This window comes from Mustelus asterias, chromosome 18 (assembly GCF_964213995.1).
Source record: "Mustelus asterias chromosome 18, sMusAst1.hap1.1, whole genome shotgun sequence".
NCBI classification, from domain to species: domain Eukaryota; kingdom Metazoa; phylum Chordata; class Chondrichthyes; order Carcharhiniformes; family Triakidae; genus Mustelus; species Mustelus asterias.
This window is the reverse complement of record NC_135818.1, coordinates 48,458,724-48,473,249: the sequence shown is the minus strand read 5'-3', so window position 1 is coordinate 48,473,249 and position 14,526 is coordinate 48,458,724. Positions and strand designations below refer to the sequence as shown.

Below are 14,526 nucleotides of genomic sequence, written 5' to 3'. Positions count from 1 at the left end.
GTTCATGGCACACTATTTGTAACCCCCACAGAGTTTCACTGGCTGTCTTGTCTGGAGTCAATACACATCTTTTTAGCCTGTCTTGATGCTCTCTCCACTCACATTGTTTTGTTTCTTAAAGACTTGATTAGTTGTAAGTATTCGCATTCCAACCATTATTCATGTAAATTAAGTCTGTGTCTTTATATGCTCTGTTTGTGAACAGAATTCCCACTCACCTGAAGAAGGGGCTTGCAGCTCCGAAAGCTTGTGTGGCTTTTGCTACCAAATAAACCTGTTGGACTTTAACCTGGTGTTGTTAAACTTCTATTTTGCTCCACCTGATCTTTAAAGGTATAAAATCCATCACATTTCTGCCTCTCTTCAGCTTTGAGGAAGAGTTACAAGGATTTGAAACATTAACTCTATCGCTTCTCGGCCTTTTGGCTAAGATCAAGTGTAGTATGGACAGGCTGCACTTGGTTGAGGTCATTAGGTTACATTTAAGCTTCATTTGAAGCAATTTTTTAAAATGGCATCTCGGCCTTTTGGCTAAGATGCAAATGAGATCAAGCCTTGGAGGAGGTGAGTCTGCACCTACTCCAATCAGCTTGGCTCATGTAGATCAGGCCCAAGACAGGAGTGGAAGCCCTGTCTTATCAGTTTGGATCGGAAATGTCTCAATTTGTTGAGACTCTGAATTGGACTTGATTTGATTGAATTGGAAAAGTATAAAAGAAACTCTGTTTCTCTCTCCACAGATGCTGCCAGACCTGCTGAGTTTTTTTTAGCATTTTCTGTTTTTTTTCAGGAAGCTGGACTGTTTTACTGATGATTCCACAGTGGTCAGGTCCAACCATAACTCCTCCAATAATGATGCAGCACATGTGAACCTATAGCAAGACCTAGATAAAATCTAGGCTTGACCATAGAATAGAACCCCTACAGTGCAGAAGGAGCCATTCGACCTATCAAATCTTCAAGAGAGCATCTTACCCATGTCCACCCTATCCCCATAACCCTGTGCGTTTACCATGGCCAATCCACCTAACCTAAACATCTTTGGACACTAATGGGCAATTTAGCATGATTAATTCACCTAACCCGCACATCTTTAGACAGTGTGAGGAAACCGGAGCACCCGGTGGAAACCCACACTGACACGGGGAGAACGTGCAGAGAGTGACCCAAGGCTGGAATTGAACCGGGGTCCCTGGCGCTGTGAGGCGGCTAACCACTGTGCTACCGTGCCACCCACTGACTGTGCTGACAAGTCACATCCACACCAAAGATATGTCCAGTGATGACAAGTTCACACAAAACAAAGCACAGTCATTTCTTCCTTGGCCTTCAAAGCTAATACACTTACTGAGTCTTCCGGCTGTCTCAAGAATAATCATTCAGCAATTGGCTTTAATCCATTTGCTTAAAACTCTTGACAAAAATGACACAGAAAGAAACATCTGTATTTGAACTTCACCAATGGAAATAAATGTCCCGAAATATGGACATAGCAGTTCCTTCAAAATTGGAGAAGTTTATCGTTTCAGTGGACCTGTCATGTATTTCTCGGATTTTCTGCCTATAGCGCAGTAAATAACCTTTAACCAAGTGTTTTCATTATGCACAATATTTCTTAAATATAGTATCTTTTGTGTATAAAGAAAATAAAGCACGATTTCTGCCATCAACCTGGATCGGCAATTATTTTTACCTATGTACATTTCCACAGTTGCCGGTATTCCTTATTTCACGACAGTTAAATAACTGAATTAACCAAATTCAGACTATAAATAAATCACTTGCAGCAATGCTGGCTGACTACATTATATCAGGCATTAGCATTCTGTGCTGGTCTGAGACATATTAACTCCACTAATGGCCACACCAACAAGATGATAACAATGAGAAAGAGCACACCTCATCTTTTTTTTAAATTTGTCAAATATCTTGCCTCAGACCAAAAGGTTTCTCCAAAATGTATCTTTATTGGTTTTGAAATGAACAAACGTTTCTCTGCACAGAACTGCCATGGGGCCAATTATCCAATCCTTCAACTGCAACAGCTCTTTTATGTTAAATGTATTTTCCTTTAATATTGGAGCCAGCTCACTTCCTTGTTACAAGCACAGAACATCTGCAGCTGAATATGCAATCAGTTCCCTCTCACAGTGCAAGAACATGTCACCTTAAACTCACGCTAGTGCTGGAGACTTAGCGAGACATTTAAAAATATATTATCCGCTAAAAGCTAAATAATAACAGGCCTCATCCAGTAAAGGTCATTTATTTCATTATGGACTAATTCTGTGGCTCCTACATTCTTAATTAAAATAAAACAAGCTAGAATCAATTGGGGGTGGGTGTTGTTGCTGGAATTTAATTCCCTTGCCTGATGTAAGCCAGGCGGGGGATATGCTCACTCCGTTCATGCCCTCATTTGGCCAATTGCAATTTAAAATTGGGGGCAGCAAGGACACCCACCCAAAAGCCAGAAGGCTTCTTCTTAAATATGCAGTTGGACTCTGATTAAATGATTGGTATCCAACGGCTATTTTTGTCCAAAGCCCGAGTGGGGGGAGCGTGTTGGCTTCTCATCAGCCGACACTTGTTGGCAACGGGAGCCGGAGTCATAAGAGACTTTTAGAAAGCCAAACTTTGGGCCCCACAATAAAACCTTTAGCTTCCTTTGCCCCAATCGCAGTCGGCTCCGAGCCATTTGATTGCAACAACCAGACAACTACTTCCTGCAGCCTTCCTGACCCTTTGAGACTGGATGTTGGCAAGTGGCATCCAAATAAGTGGCTGTCTGTTAAAGCAGCCAAACCTCTGTGCTGCTGCCGAGGGTTAGATCAAACTCAGTCACATAAAATCAACTCCAATATTTCTGTGTAGTCACCACTATCTAACTTTAAAAGTGTAACAAGATTGGTCTTCATCTAGAATATTTACAAACAGGAGGTTATAAATAACCAGTCCTCTTCAGTTCTCAATCCATGTGCTTGTCTTTGGATCAGACATAAGGCGGGATTTTCCGGCCACTCTTGCCTCAAGACCAGAAAATCCCGCCTGAGGTCAACGGACCTTTGCATGGTCCTGTCCCGCCCATTACAATTCCCACAGTGGGAGCAACGGGAAAATTCCACCCATAGTCTGAAAGGCATTAACTCAGTTCTAAGTCAGATTCATGATGATGGTTTTGATGATGATGTACCATCCACAAACTTTGAACTTGTATCCCCTATATCCAAGAATTTTTAAAAATCCTTTTAGGGTTCACCCCTCTCTTTTTTTTCTGTTGAGTGTCAGCAGGGATGACACCATTCTTTTAAATTAATTGATTAAAATTCATGACGGTAGATAAAGCCAAAAATTTAAAGAATTAATTCTAAATTTGCAACAAATATACTATCCCGTAAAGAATAAAAAGTTCATAGCAAAAGTGGTCCAACTGTGGCTATCAAGAGAGATTACTATTAGGATGCAGTATTAAAATAAGAGAAGAGACTTATCATGTTGCCGAAAGGAGCTGTAGGCTTGAAGATTGGGATGATTTTAGAATTCAGCAATGCATGACAAAATGTCTTGTGGCACAATAGGGTAGTGTCCCTGCCTCTGAGCCAGAAAGTCCAGGTTCAAGTCCCACGCCAGGACTTGATGGCCAAAGAAGGTACGTTCATAAAGTAGTCAAACAAGTTGAGTGTGTCAACCTGCGAATCCTCCCAAACACACCAATGGCTGGGGGTAAGAGTGGGAGAGTCTCCTGCTCAGCTATGCTTGATATGGAGTAATGCCCCATCAAGCTATAAGTCCCTGGCGACAGACTAGCAATCTGTTCCAGGAATTACTAGCTATGGAAACAGATGAAAGTGCACCACTAAATGCAGGAAGAAATTGGAGTAGAAAATGTATGAGAATTGAAGTTTGACTTGCTGCCATTTGCCTGTATTGTCTTCCAGCTCGATGAAATTTCATTTAGTCTAGGAGATAGTCGGAATTTGGTTTTCTCAAAAATATTTATTTACATTGTTTACATTCAAGACCCTCATTGTGCTATGGACTCAAAATGTTCTCTTTCTTGCTCCCTTGGAGGTCCTTGGCCATCTGACCCTGATGTCACCATTATCTTGTCAACATAACCATTGACCTGATATTTGACAAAACTGATAGTAAAACAGCAAGGAACATAATACAAGTCGGGGTGAAATTCTCCCAAAACATTTCTAAGTGTGCTCTCCTGTGGGAAAAGCATTCGGGTGTTTCTAGAACCATCCCCATGGATTGGAAGATGGCAAACATAAACCTGTTATACAAAAACGAGGGAGAGAGAAATCCGGGAACAATAGATCAACTAGCCTGAATTAGAAGTTTTTTTAAAAGTTTATCTGTCAGTCATAAGTAGGCTTACATCAACACTGCAATGAAGTTACTGTGAAAATTCCCTAGTAGCCATACTCCGGTACCTGTTCGGGTGCATTGAGGGAGAATTTAGCATGGCCAATGCACCTAACCAGAACGTCTTTTGGACTGTAGAAGGAAACAGAAGCACCCGGAGGAAACCCACACAGACACGGGAAGAATGTGCAGACTCCGCACAGACAGTAACCCAAGCCGGGAATCAAACCAAGGTCCCTGGCACTGTGAGGCAGCAATGCCGCCCCCTCTAGCCATGACCACCCTATCTGCAGCCCAGTACCGGCCCAGAAAACCCAATCACCTTCAGCTGCTAACCACTGTGCCACCGTGCTGCCAAATAGTTGGGAAAATGTTAGAGACTATTATTAGGGACACAGTAACAGGGTACTTGGAAAATCCTAATATAATTAGGCAGAGTCAATATGGATTTATGGAAGGGGAAATGTGTTTGACAAATCTGTTTCGAGCTTTGTAAAAATGTAACCAGTAAGGTGGATAAGGGGGAAACTAGAGGATACGGTGTATTTGAATTTTCAAGCAGCTTTCAGTAAGGTATCACACAAGAGGTTATTGCACATAAGTAAGACTCATAGAATTAGGGGTAATATATTAACATGGATTGAGGATTGGTAAATGAGCAGAAAACAGAACAGGAATAAATGGGACATTTTCAGATTAGCTGGCAGTGTACCACAAGGATCAAGCTTGGGCCTTAGGTTTTATTTCAAAAGGAATGGAGTATAAGAGTAAAGAAGTTTTATTGCAATTGTATAGTCTTAATGAGGCTAAACCTGAAGTATCGTATACAGTTTTGGTTATGTCATAGAGTCATAGTCATAGAGGTTTACAACATGGAAACAGGCCCTTCGGCCCAACTTGTCCATGCCGTCTTCTTTTTTTAAACCCCTAATCTAGTCCCAATTGCCCGCATATTCCTCTATACCCATCTTACCCATGTAACTGTCCAAACGCTTTTTAAAAGACAAAATTGTACTACCTCTACTACTACCTCTGGCAGTTTGTTCCAGACACTCACCACCCTCTGTGTGAAAAAATTGCCCCTCTGGACCCTTTTGTATCTCCCCCCTCTCACCTTAAACCTATGCCCTCTAGTTTTAGACCTCCTTACTTTTGGGAAAAGATATTGACTATCTAGCTGATCTATGCCCCTCATTATTTTATAGACTTCTATAAGATCGCCCCTCAGCCTCCTACGCTCCTGAGAAAAAAGTCCCAGTCTATTGTAGTTTTTCTATGTTCTATTAGGTAGGTCTAGAAGGTAGGGATGTGTTCGGCACAACTTGTGGGCCGAAGGGCCTGTTTGTGCTGTAGTTTTTCTATGTTCTATGTTCTATCCAGCCTCTCCTTATAACTCAAACCATCAAGTCCCGGTAGCATCCCAGTAAATCTTTTCTGCACTCTTTGTAGTTTAATAATATCTTTTCTATAATAGGGTGACCAGAACTATAAACAATATTCCAAGTGTGGCTTTACCAATGTCTTGTACAACTTCAACAAGATGTCCTAACTCCTGTATTCAATGTTCTGACCGATGAAACCAAGCATGCTGAATGCCTTCTTCACCACTCTGTCGACCTGTGACTCCACTTTTGAGGAGCTACGAACCTGTACCCCTAGATCTCTTTGTTCTATAACTCTCCCCAATGCCCTACCATTAACTGAATAAGTCCTGCCCTGGTTCAATCTACCAAAATGTATCATCTCGCATTTATCTAAATTAAACTCCATCTACCATTCGTCAGCCCACTGGCCCAATTGATCAAGATTCCGTTGCAATCTGAAATAACCTTCTTCACTGTCCACTATGCCACCAATCTTGGTGTCATCTGCAAACTTACTAACCATGCCTCCTATATTCTCATCCAAATCATTAATATAATGACAAATAACAGTGGACCCAGCACCAATTCCTGAAGCACACTGCTGGTCACAGATCTCCAGTTTGAAAAGCAAACCTTTACAACCACTCTCTGTCATCAAGTCAATTTTGTATCCATTTAGCTACCTCACCCTGGATCCCGTGAGATTTAACCTTATGCAACAACCTACCATGCGGTACCTTGTCAAAGGCCTTGCTAAAGTCCATGTAGACAACATCAACTGCACTGCCCTCATCTACCTTCTTGGTTACCCCATCAAAAAGCTCAATCAAATATGTGAGACGTGATTTTCCACTCACAAAGCCATGCTGACTGTCCCTAATCAGTCCTTGTGTCTCTAAATGCCTGTAGATCCTGTTTCTCAAAATACCTTCCAACAACTTACCCACCACAGATGTGAGGCTCACCAGCCGGTAGTGCCCAGGTTTTTCCCTGCAGGAAATCTAAGGAAATCTAAGGAAATCTAAACCTCATCTAAGGAATATATACATGCCATGGAGAGAGTGCAATGAAAGTTAACTACATTAATTTCTAGAGGGAGGGGACTGGCCTATGAGGAGAGGTTAAGTAGACTAGAACTATATTCCCTACAATTTAGAAGATTTTTTTTGATTTGATTTGATTTTGATTTCATCTATTATTGTCACATGTATTTGCATACAGTGAAAAGTATTGTTTCTTGCGTGCTATACAGACAAAGCATACCATACAAAGAGAAGGAAACAAGAGTGTAGAATGTAGTATTACAATTATAGCTAGAGTGTCGAGAAAGAAAGAGTTTAAAAGAGTTAGCGTGAAGTTTTAGAAGCATAGGACAAGAATAAAAGATAGAATTAGAAAGTGTGCTGGGCACAGCTTTCAAGAAGTCACCTCGCTCCGGTGCCATCTTGAATCTCTTAAGGATTCAATTAGAGATGATATGATTGAAATATGTTTAAAATCTTAAGGAATTTTATAGGCTAGATGCTGGCAGTATGTTTCCCCTGACTAGGAAGTCTGGAGTTTTTGCAATGGCAGAGAGGATTCATGCCTTAGCCAAAAATGGCACCAGAGCCTGATTCCAGAAGGCTGTCCCCTGAATCTGGAATTCCAAGAGGGAGAACAGGGGTAGACTGCAGTTTGCACATCTACGTAAAAATGCAGTTGCCTTCAAACAGATTAAATTTTTATTTGTAGGATGTCCAAAGCACGACTTGTATACTTTACATTTTGCAAGAGGTCTAAATTTACCGGAATTCTTTTGGAAAGATAAGGCACTCTTTTGGATAGGTCCAGAGATAGCTTTGGGAGAAGTTAAGTGCTCTATGAGATTGTTAAAAGTGGTCATGAATGTGCACAAAAATGATAGGTTTATTGAAACTGTCAAGCTGTCAAGGCATTTAAATGCCCTAGGAATTGCAACTTTGTCAGGGAATTTAAATCTCCTGATGTTTAATTATTTTTTTAAAAGTCTGTCATTTAAAAAAAGATCTGTGCTTGTTGTTTTACTCTAACTGTTGACATAAGCCTGAGGGCTACAATTATGGAATTTGTGCTGCATTACTGCTTCAATAACCTATCATTATCACAATGTGGTGTCTGTCAGTTTACAGTTTAACTGTCAGTTCCAAGAGGTTATAAAACTTTGATGTGAGGCAATTAATACAAATGTTTGATTTTTATAAGGGACTAAGTAATTGAAGGAATTCAAATGTAGTGGAATAGATTTTTATCAATGAGAGTGTTTTTTTAAATAATGAAGTAATCAATAGACACGTCTCAGCATAGATTCTGAGGTCTGTCCATGGTGAAAACTGGGTGAGTTGGCATGGAGAGTGTAAGGGCAAAGGGTGGAGGGTGGGCAGCATGGCATCATCAGTTGACAATAAGTTGGCATAGGGGTTTTGAAGAGTAGTGGGGTGTATAAAGGGGCATAATTTAGCATAGAGGACATGAGGGGTCATGGCGAGGGGGTAGAGGGGTAGGAGGTGCCATTAGTTGGCATGGATAGGGAATGGGGAATGTGCAGGGGGTAGGGAATGTGGAGGTGAGGGGTGTTTTTTTAGATTTCATGATTTTTTTTCCAGCTGGGACAAAGTGCCAGAGCAGAAAGATAGGTCTTTCACACAGCCTGCCTCTACACCTGGCAGACCCTGTGCCTGCCTCTGCACTGTTTACAGGGTCGATGGGACCCACTCCCATTGACATCCATGCCCCCTGCACCCCACCCACCCAGAAACAAAACTTGGCCTTTGATGTCACTTTTGCCAGAGTCGGATTTACGGAGTTGGGAATTTTCCCGACTCTGCGTTCGCAGCTTGGGAGCCAAAATTCAGGCCTAGGTCTCAGAATGAGGGATCAGTTAGGATTGAGAGGAGAAGAAATCTCTTCGCTCAAATGGTTGTAGATCTTAGGAATTCTCTTCCATAGCGGGCTGTGGATACTCAGGGGGCGATTTTGAGACTGGTTTTACCCTCCGTGCAAATGCCAGCATGGTGAGAATGTGATTTCGGATCCTTCCCTGCCCCATCGCCGGTGACATCATGAATTTGAATGTATTTAATTGTTATTATCCCACCGCCTTGCCAGATATTGACCACCCCCCCCCCACCCCTCCCGCTGTATATCGACACTGTGCTGACGTGACGTCATACAGATGTGAACCTGACGTGAGGGTCTCCCTGGGGGCAAAAGGTAAAAGGCCCTGGGGGTGAGGGACATGGGCAGGCAGTAGCAGGCAATGCCCCCTGGCACTGACCCTTGGCATAAGCTGGCACTGCCAGATTGAGTGGGTGGAGAGTGTGACAGGAAATCTCCCAGTATATTGTGTACACAGTGAACTGGGAGATCGGGGCACCTGCGCAATGGCGCCCCTAGAGCTCAGCAGCTGGCATCCCGGTGAGATTAAGCTCCACCCCCTCCCCCTGCTGGCAAGAGTCGATTGTGGGTTTTTTTGACTGAGTGTCATAAGATTTCTTTTTACAACTCACCAAATAAACAAGTCTGAAACTCTCCCATTTTCACACTCATTCATCGCTTAGAATATTTTTTGTAACATGGCATGTTCCCCCCCCCCCCCCGCCCCCGCACCCCCCCCCCCCACCCCCCAACCATTTTCTGGTCAGATTTATCCCACAGGATTTGAGTATGTTCATGATAAAAGTTTAAAGGTGGGATTTTCCACGTGCCCCTGCAATATGTTTAGTGGTGGTGGAAGCTGCCCCCTATTGGTCAGTGGCAGGATATGCTGGTCCACCACTGTAGAACCCATGGCCTAGGGTAGGGAGTTGGGGGGGTGGGGGTGGGGTGGTGGCCAACAGTAGGATCAGGGCAACCTCCCTGTGGGAACGACTGGAAAAATTTAGGCAATAGATTTTTGATACAAAGGTCATTTAGGGATATGGAAATATTGCAGGTAGGTGGAGTTGAATTTGGAGATCATATAATCATAGAATCCCTACAGCGCAGAAGGACATTCAGCTCATCGAGCCTGCACTGACAACAATCCCAGCTAGACCCTATCCCCATAACCCCACATATTTACCTCTCTGACACTAGGGGGCAATTTAGCATGGCCAATCCACCTAACCCACACATCTTTCAGACTGTGGGAGGAAACCGGAGCACCCGGAGGAAACCCATGCAGACACGGGGAGAATGTGCAAACTTCACACAGACAGTGACCCGAGCCAGGAATCGAACCCGGGTCCCTGGCGCTGTGAAGTAGCAGCGCTAACCACAAGATCAGTTATGATAATATTGATTGGTGGGATCAGGCTTGAAGGGCCAAATTGCTTTCCCCTGCCTCTGTTTCTTTTGTCATTCTGAACCTTTTCTTGCACAACACCCTCCCCTCCTCCCCCGCCCCTCCCCCGCCACCCCGCCCCCCGCCCACCTGCCCCCCCCCGCCCCCCCCCGCCCCCCTGCCCCCCCCGCCCCCGCACCCCCCCCCCCCCCCCCTTCATGTTTTTCATGACATTTATTATAATTGGCCATTTCTGCTCAAACATTTCACTGGCCAGAGCATGTGAAAACTTTGCATCGTCTTTGTGACATTCTCCTCTTCTTTTGCAAATTTATTTAAGGTGGCTTCAATCCTTTCCCTAGACTCCTGGTGAGAATTGTGGACTATTTGCCAGTAAAACAAACCCAGATGTGCGTTTGTAAATGGATGGTTTAAATAATCACTAATCGGACATTACCAATTAAGAATGCAGACAGTGTCAGGTATAGGTATCAACATAAGTACATTGACAGCCTCCCACTGGACATGCTGGCGGGATTTTCCAGTCCCGCTGGCAGCACACCCCTGCCGGCTTGGGGTGACATCAATGGGAATTCCCATTGACAGCGGTGGGACCAGAGAATTCCGCCATGAGTAACAACGCGCCACCTCCCGCCGGCGGGAAACACACAGCTGGGAGGCCAGAGAATCTCGCCCCATGATTGTTTGAAGCTCCTCTCTCCATGTTACCAAAAGACTACGGAATATGTAGACAAAAGGCGGGTAACTACAGGCCGGTTAGCTTAACGTCCGTAGTTGGGAAGATGCTAGAGTCCATTATTAAAGAGGAAATAACAGAGCACCTTGAATAAGAATGGTTCGATCAAGCAGACGCAGTATGGATTCATGAAGGGAAAGTCTTGTTTGGAGAATCTACTGGACTTTTATGAAGATGTCACTAGTGCGGTTGACAGAGGGGAACCGGTGGATGTGGTGTTTTTAGATTTCCAGAAGGCGTTCGATAAGGTGCCTCACAAAAGGTTGCTGCAGAAGATTGGGGTACACGGAGTTAGGGGTAAGGTGTTGGCGTGGATTGGGGATTGGCTATCTAACAGGAAGCAGAGAGTTGGGATAAATGGGTGCTTTTCTGGTTGGCAGTTGGTGACCAGTGGCATGCCGCAGGGATCGGAGCTGGGGCCTCAATTGTTTACCATTTACATAGGTGATCTGGAGGAGGGGACTGAATCTAGGGTATTCAAGTTTGCTGATGACACGAAGGTGAGTGGGAAAGCGAATTGCGTGGAGGACGCGGAAAGTCTGCAGAGAGATTTGGATAGGCTGAGCGAGTGGGCGAGGAGCTGGCAGATGGAATATAACGTTAGCAAATGTGAGGTTATCCACTTTGGAAGAAATATTAGTAAATTGGAAAATTATTTAAATGGAGAAAAATTACATCGTGCGACTGTGCAGAGGGACCTGGGGGTCCTTGTGCACGAATCGCAAAAACTCAGTCTGCAGGTGCAGCAGGTGATCAAGAAGGCGAATGGAATGTTGGCCTTTATCGCGAGGGGGATAGAATATAAAAGCAGGGAGGTCTTGCTGCAACTGTACAAGGCACTGGTGAGGCCGCAACTGGAGTACTGTGTGCAGTTTTGGTCCCCTTATTTGCGAAAGGATATATTGGCCTTGGAGGGAGTGCAGAGAAGGTTCACCAGGTTGATACCGGAGATGAGGGGTGTAGCTTATGAGGAGAGATTAAACAGATTGGGTCTGTACTCGTTGGAGTTTAGAAGGATGAGGGGTGATCTTATAGAGACATATAAGATAATGAAGGGGCTGGATAGGGTAGAGGTGGAGAGATTCTTTCCACTTAGAAGGGAAACCAGAACTAGAGGGCACAGCCTCAAAATAAGGGGGGGCCGGTTCAGAATAGAGTTGAGGGGGAACTTCTTCTCTCAGAGGGTAGTGAATCTCTGGAATACTCTGCCCATTGAAGTGGTGGAGGCTTCCTCGTTGAATATGTTTAAATCACGGGTAGATAGTTTTCTGATCGATAAGGGAATTAAGGGATATGGGGAGCAGGCGGGTAAGTGGAACTGATTCGCTTCAGATCAGCCATGATCTTGTTGAATGGCGGGGCAGGCTCGAAGGGCCAGATGGCCTACTCCTGCTCCTATTTCTTATGTTCTTATGAATTTCAGGCTTACACTACGTTCATGCGAATGATGTTTCTGTGAACTTTTGTACTCATTTTAACAACCTTGAGCTAGAATCTGGCCCAGCCCACAAAGCTGGCTACACCCCCAGGGTGTACAAGACACCATCATGAGTTTCTGCTGATGATGCAATTTGTAAGTCCTTGAGGTACTCATTTACAAGCATTTGAGTATAATTTTCTTTCAATTTACTAAGGAACTAATGGTTGTGCACCAATATAACTAGCAAATGTGTGGTTATTTAAAGTAATTTCCAATCATTTCAATTCAGGTTGTTCACAGGCAGGGGAGACATTCCAATTAAAAATGCTTACTTTTTGTGTTAAACCCATTTACAGCTGGATCAATCAAACTGAACCAAATTACCACTTTTAAATATATTAAGGAATATTTTTCAAAGCAGAATGTCTCCTTTAAAAAATTAAGTTTAAATATCTGTTTGCAATGGCTCATGGTAGATTTAATATTCGGTGAAATCAAAGAATTCTTACAGTGCAGAAGAGGCCATTCAACCCATCAACTCCCGCATTGACACTGAACAGGCTCTCTCCCTGCCCTATCCCCGTAACCCCAGACATTTCCCATGGCTAATCCAGCTAACCTACACATCCTGGGACACTAAGGGGCAATTTAACACGGCCAATCCACCTAACCTACACATCTTTGGACTGTGGGAGGAAATCACAGCACCTGGAGGAAACCCACACAGACATGAAGAGAATGTGCAAACTCCACATAGACAGGCACCCAAGACTGGAATTGAACCTGGGTCTCTGGAGCTGTGAGGGAGGAGTGCTAACCACTGCGTAGTGATGTTAACTGGAAATTTGAGAGAGAAAAAAACACCTTTCAAGATTTGCTGTAATTGAGGCTGTAATTTTCACTTTTTGCATCTGCTTCACTGATTGTGCCCAAAAGGACAACTTTATCTACAAGCATAATGGGCCAAATGGCCTTCTTCTGTGCTGTAACTTTCTGTGATTCCCAATTCTAATTCAATATTGTCTGATATGTCAGATACTAACTGTAGCTAATTGGAATCCAGATGTGATTTACCACAACAATATTATTGCACATTATAGCCATCGAGGTTCAATTCACCTCACATTTTAAGTTTCTCAAATTGCAAAATTAAACTCACAACAGTCCAGACTCAGAGATAATCAGTATGATTACATTGTGTAATTCTGGAATATATTTCATGAATAAAGCTAATGGTCTGCTCCATTCTGTGCAAATGTCTCCCTTTAGATTTTATTTTCAGGTGAGGCACTTTGCTTCATCATCACCATCTGTTCTCTATAAGCACAGTGAATACAAAGGTGTAGCTCACATCCAACAACTACTAACTAGTGTCAAATTAGTTTGAACTTCTAGTGTAAATATGTGTCTCCATCATATCAGTCTGACCACCCATCCATCTGAATGTTTGAAATTAAAAGGAACATGAGTTGGAGGATGGGGGGCAGATATACTCAGAGCAAGTCAATCTATTAGACAATGCCAGCTACAAATAGAAAGATGCTTTGGAACGGTCAGGTTTTGAGTGTCAGACAAATGAGCATGCAGATTCAAAGGACAGAATTTTACTGCAGGCTTTGCGAATCTGATGTCAGGACTCACGGGGGATTTTGAGCCTGTACATGCTGGCAGCAACACCAATGGTTCAATCTTCTGAGATGCAGCCTTCTATTTGACCATCTCTGCACTTGACAGCTATTCAGGATGGCCAGCAGTTCCCAAGGACTGCACGCTCATTTAGAGGGCTGGGAGCTCTGGAACCGCAGCAACCCCCCCACTGGGAAAGATGAGTGTTGCTCAGGTAGGTTGGAACTACAAGAGTACCTCAACAAGGAGGCACCCTCACTCGCCTCCAGAAGAGATAATGGTTAAAGAAACTGGTAGGGCCGTCAGGTCCTCTGTGGGATCGGACATGGCCACGATCCCAGCTCCTTATCCCTGAAGCCCCCTTATTGGGGTATGAATCCTCTCACAGCCAGCCTGCTTCGGGGGGAGAGGGGGGTGGGGCTGGCTCCAATGGGCTGATGGTCTCCACATATAGTGGAGACCAGTATGGAAGTTCCAGTGACAGCACTAAATCACCTGTAATTGGGGCCTTAACAATGCTAATTCACCCTGACCTCTTTGAATGTAGAACAGAACAACATGAGTGAAATTGTAAATGCTTTATTTTCCTTAGATGGCAATCAATGTGTTGAACACTATTCCAGAATTGGTACTGAGGATTGACTGCTGGCAGTTAATGAGCTGCAGCCCTGTCTGGGGGCCTGACAGGCTAAATGCTTGTAGT

The 14,526-nt window shown here is 43.7% G+C and overlaps 1 pseudogene; it reads left to right on the top strand.

The window, feature by feature from the left end:
* The first annotated feature begins 406 nt into the window (after positions 1 to 406).
* LOC144507413 (U2 spliceosomal RNA) lies at positions 407 to 608 on the top strand (annotated as a pseudogene).
* Positions 609 to 14,526: the final 13,918 nt, after the last annotated feature.